Genomic DNA, 6,000 nt, shown 5'->3' on the forward strand with positions numbered 1-6,000 from the left:
GGGAGCGAGGAATTAAACTAAAAAGTAGGACCTCAAAGGTAATAATCTCAGGATTGCTACTGGGAGTTAATATCCGAGAGCATCAAACTTTTCGGAAGGACAGAGTGGATGGTAAGGGAGGTGGTGTAGCTCTGATATTTAAGGATGACATCCGGGCAACAGGAAGGGATGACATTGGTGCTATGGAGGAATAGATTGAATCCATTTGGGTGGAAATCAGATATAGTAAGGCGAAAAAGTCACTGATAGGAGTAATCTATAGGCCACCAAATAATAACATTATGGTGGAGCAGGCAATAAACAAAGAAATAACAGATGCATGAAGAAATGGTACAGCAGTTATCATGGCGGATTTTAATCTACATGTTGATTGGTTTAACCAGGTCGGTCAAGGCAGCCTTGAGGAGGGGTTTATAGAATGTATCCTCAATACTTTCCTAGAACAGTATGTAATGGAACCTACGAGGGAACAAGCGGTCCTAGATCTGGTCCTGTGTAATGAGACAGGATTGTTTCAGGATCTCATAGTTAGGGATCCTCTCGGAAGGAGCGATCACAATATGTTGGAATTTAAAATACAGATGGAGGTTGAGAAGGTAAAATCAAGCACTAGTGCTTGTGCTTAAACAAAGGAGATTACAATGGGATGAGAGAAGAACTAGCTAAGGTAGACTGGGAGCAAAGACTTTATAGTGAAACAGTTGAGGAACAGTGGATAACCTTCCAAGTGATTTTTCACAGTGCTCAGCAAAGGTCCATACCAACAAAAAGGAAGGACGGTAAAAAGAGGGAAAATCGACCTAAGGAAATAAGGGAGAGTATCAAATTGAAGGAAAAAACATGCAAAGTAAAGATCAGTGGGAGACTAGAGGACTGGGAAAGCTTTAGGGGCAACAGAAAGCTTCTAAAAAAGCTATAAAGCTGAGTAAGATAGATTATGAGAGTAAACTTGCTCAGAATATAAAAACAGATAGTAAAAGTTTCCACAAATACATAAAATACATACAACAAAAAAGAGTGGCTAAGGTAAATATTGGTCCTTTAGAGGATGAGAAGGGAGATTTAATAATGGGAGATGAGGACATGGCTGAGGAACTGAACAGGTTTTTTGGGTCGGGTTTCACAGTGGAAGACACAAATAACATGCCAGTGACTGATGGAAATGAGGCTATGACAGGTGAGGACCTTGAGGGGATTGTTATCACCAAGGAGGTAGTGATGGGCAAGCTAATGGGGCTAAAGGTAGACAAGTCTCCTGGACCTGATGGAATGCATCCCAGAGCGCTAAAAGAGATGGCTAGGGAAATTGCAAATGCACTAGTGATAATTTACAAGAATTCACTAGACTCTGGGGTGGTCCCGGCGGATTGGAAATTAGCAAACGTGACTCCACTGTTTAAAAAAGGAGGTAGGCAGAAAGCGGGTAATTATAGGCCAGTGAGCTTAACTTCGGTAGGAGGGAAGATGCTGGAATCTATCATCAAGGAAGAAATAGCGAGGCATATGGATGGAAATTGTCCCATTGGGCAGACGCAGCATGTGTTCATAAAGGGCAGGTCGTGTCTAACTAATTTAGTGGAATTCTTTGAGGACAGAAACAGTGTGGGAGATAACGGGGAGCCACTGGATGTAGTATATCTGGATTTCCAGAAAGCCTTTGACGAGGTGCCACACAAAAGGCTGTTGCATAAGATAAAGATGCATGGCATTAAGGGGAAAGTAGTAGCATAGATAGAGGATTGGTTAATTAATAGAAAGCAAAACGTGGGGATTAATGTGTGTTTCTCTGGTTGGCAATCAGTAGCTAGTGGTGTCCCTCCGGGATCAGTGTTGGGCCCACAACTGTTCACAATTTACATAGATGATTTGGAGTTGGGGACCAAGGGCAATGTGTCCAAGTTTGCAGACGAAATTAAGATAAGTGGTAAAGCAAAACGTGCAGAGGATACTGGAAGTCTGCAGCGGGATTTGGATGGGCTAAGTGAATGGGCTAGGGTCCTGCAGGTGGAATACAATGTTGACAAATGTGAGGTTATCCCTTTTGGCAGGAAAAACAGCAAAAGGGATTATTATTTAAATGATAAAATATTAAAACATGCTCGTGTACAGAGAGACATGGTGTGCTAGTGCATGAGTCGCACAAAGTTGGTTTTCAGGTGCAACAGGTGATTAAGAAGGCAAATGGAAATTTGTCCTTCATTGCTAGAGGGATGGAGTTTAAGACTAGGGAGCTTATGCTGCAATTGTATCAGGTGTTAGTGAGGCCACACCTGGAGTATTGTGTTCAGTTTTGGTCTCCTTACTTGACAAGGACTTACTGGCACTAGAGGGTGTGCAGAGGAGATTCACTCGGTTAATCCCAGAGCTGAAGGGGTTGGATTACGAGGAGAGGTTGAGTAGACTGGGACTTTACTCGTTGGAATTTACAAGGATGAGGGGGGGGGATCTTATAGAAACATATAAGATTATGAAGGGTATAGATAGGATAGATGCGGGCAGGTTGTTTCCACTGGCGGGTGAAAGCAGAACTACGGGGCATAGCCTTAAAATAAGTGGAAGTAGATTTAGGACTGAGTTTAGGAGGAACTTCTTCACCCAAAGGGTTGCGAATCTATGGAATTCCTTGCCCAGTGAAGCAGTAGAGGCTCCTTCATTAAATGTTTTTAAGATAAAGATAGATAGTTTTTTGAAGTATAAAGGGATTAAGGGTGATGGTGTTCGGGCCGGAAAGTGGAGCTGAGTCCACAAAAGATCAGCCATGATCTCATTGAATGGTGGAGCAGGCTCGAGGGGCCAGATGGCCTACTCCTGCTCCTAGTTCTTATTTCTTATGTTCACACAGCCAGCACTGTCAGTGCTCCCACCACACAGCCAGCACAGTCAGTGCTCCCACCACACAGCCAGCACTGTCAGTGCTCCCCCACACAGCCAGCACTTTCAGTGCTGCCACCACACAGCCAGTACTGGCAGTGGTCCCACCACACAGCCAGCACTATCAGTGCTCCCCACACACAGCCAGCACTGTCAGTGCTCCCACCACTCAGCCAGCACTGTCAGTGCTCCCACCACACATCCAGCACTGTCAATGCTCCCCCACACAGCCAGAACTGCCAGCGCTCCCCCACACCGCCAGCACTGTCAGTGCTCCCCACACAGCTAGCACTGTCACTGCTCCACCACACAGCCAGCACTGTCAGTGCTCCTACCACACAGCCAGCACTGTCACTGCCCCCACCACACAGCCAGCACTGTCTGTGCTCCCCACACAGCCAGCACTGCCAGTGCTCCCCACACACCGCCAGCACTGTCAGTGCTCTCACCACACAACCATCACTGTCAGTGCTCCCCCACACAGCCAGCACTGTCAGTGCTCCCCCACACAGCCAGCACTGTCAGTGCTCCCCCAAACAGCCAGCACTGTCAGTGCTCCCACCACACAGCCAGCACTGTCAGTGCTCCCCCACACAGCCGGTACTGTCCGTGCTCCCACCCCACAGCCAGCACTGTCAGTGCTCCCAACACACAGCCAGCACTGTCAGTACTCCCACACACAGCCAGCACTGTCAGTGCTCCCACCACACAGCCAGCACTGCCAGTGCTCCCACCCCACAGCCAGCACTGTCAGTGCTCCCAACACACAGCCAGCACTTTCAGTGCTCCCACACACAGCCAGCACTACCAGTGCTCCCACTAGTCAGCCAGCACTGTCAGTGCTCCCCCACCCCCCCACACACACAGCCAGCACTGTCAGTGCTCCCCCACACAGCCAGCACTGTCAGTGCTCCCACCACACAGCCAGCACTGCCAGTGCTCCCACCACACAGCCAGCACTGTCAGTGCTTCCCCCCACACAGCCAGCACTGTCAGTGCTCCCCCACACAGCCAGCACTGCCTGTGCTCCCACCACACCCCACAACTGTCAGCAGCGGCTGGAGCTGATGATTGGCTGAAAGGCTGTCAGTCAGCGGCTGGAGCTCCTGATTGGCTGAGAGTCTGTGAGTTAGCGGCTGAAGATCCTGATTGGCTGAGAGGCTGTCAGTCAGCGGCTGGAGCTCCTGATTGGCTGAGAGGCTGTCAGTCAGTTTATTTTTCTCATTAATTTAAAAATTGATGTAACCGGATATTTCACCGCGATCTTGATCTGCTCCCTGAACCTGGACTGAGTCGCCACATAAATAAGTGTGTTTGTGCATCAATTTAAATCCTGCAGCATAAATCCGACTTGTTGTAAAGTATATTGAGGAAGGGTGATGTAAAGTAATCCTCTCACATCGATATAGAAAAATTTAATAATAGACACGGTCCAGAGGATTTTGAAAGTTCCGTAGATGCTGAAGAGTAAAATCATTGACTTCCTTCTGCTCTCCATCTCTGGGTCTGTGCGATTGTCTCCCTGACTCTGAGCCCTCAGTGCCTTCCGGACCCGACTGCTGAGTAAAATGTGTCTGACTGTCATGGCTTTGGTCAACAGGATTGAGAAGAACGGCATCAATGGGCTTAAAACCTGATCAAACAACTTATATCCAACCCATCCCGGGTCAGGGACAAAGCTGCTCTTTGTGACGCAGCTCCACTGGACATTGTCCATTATCTCCCAAGTTTCATATGTAAAGTACCAGGGGATTTTTTTCACACAGAGCAGGAGGCCGCTTGTGGACAGAACCACAGCCGCAGTTTTCCCGGTGCAATATTTAGTTTTCAGTTTCTGGCAGCGAATGGCCACAAATCGATCAAAGTAGAAAGTGAGGGTGAACCAGACAGAACAGTCCCTGGCTGCAGCGATCAGGGCACCCTTAACACTACACACAGGGGTGATGGACAGGAAATTCCAGGGGAAATAATAACCATTGATCCTGTTCAGTATGGGTTTAGTGATAATAAACAGCAGACCCGCCGTTGCCATGGCTACCAGGTAGCGAGTGGTGCAGGTAGAGAGGCCACACTTCCCCGACACAGAATCACAATTCCCAGTATATTAACTGTCAGGGAGAGAAAGGAGTGACGCGGGAAATTAATGGGTAATGAATCTCGCTGTCTGAACCAGAACATAATTTCAGCATCAATATAATGGGCAGTGGGTGAGTGGCAGTGTTGGGAGAGCAGTGGGCACAGAGATTAACATTGCAGAGAGGGAAGTAGGAAATGTAACTCCAGTGTTAAAGGTGGGGAATGGGGGGAAAGTGTGAATTGCAGCCCTGTCAGTTTGATGGCAGTGGTAGGAAAATGTTTATAATTCAAAGACCTTTGGGGGAGGTTACATTTCTCATTTAGTCTGATTTACAGGATTCACTCAGGACGGCCAGGTTTCCCAAACCGGATACAAACATACCAGAGATTGTCATTCCAGCTCAATTATTGGACCACTCCCCGGATTGGACCGTTCTCTGGACTGGATTTCTGAAGGGGTTGGACACCATTCCTGGTTTATTTGAATACTCCACGATCAATGGAAAAAAATGAAACAAACGCAGGACCTTCCCACTTCATAATCATGGGAGGAATAGAAATACAGAATGTACAGTCCAAAAGGATGACATTCGGCCCATCAAGTCTGCGCCGGCCCTTGGAAAGCGAAAACCAGTTCAGCCCACCCATCCCCATAACCCAGTGACCCCATATAAATTGTTTGGAAACTAAACACAATATATCTTGGCCAATCCACCTAACCTGTTCATCTTTGGACTGTGGGAGGAAACCCGGGCACACGGAGGGAACCCACGCACACACGGGGGAGAAAGTGCAGACTCCGCACAGACAGTGACCCAAACCGGGAATCGAACCTGGGACCCTGGAGCTGTGAATCAACTGTGCTAACCACTGTGCTACCGTGCAGCCCAGCCTGTCCAGAATAGGGTCTGTCCAGTCTCCAGAACATTCCGAGGACGCACCCCTCCCAGGTTTAGTCATTCGTTAAGCACCCTCTCCCAGGAATCCCCCATTGCCATGTCTCGAATATCCCAACATCACTGTTCCCAGGAAACCATCCTCTCCCTGTTGAAA

Source organism: Scyliorhinus torazame, chromosome 20, assembly GCF_047496885.1.
Source record: "Scyliorhinus torazame isolate Kashiwa2021f chromosome 20, sScyTor2.1, whole genome shotgun sequence".
In the NCBI taxonomy this organism is placed as follows: Eukaryota; Metazoa; Chordata; class Chondrichthyes; order Carcharhiniformes; family Scyliorhinidae; genus Scyliorhinus; species Scyliorhinus torazame.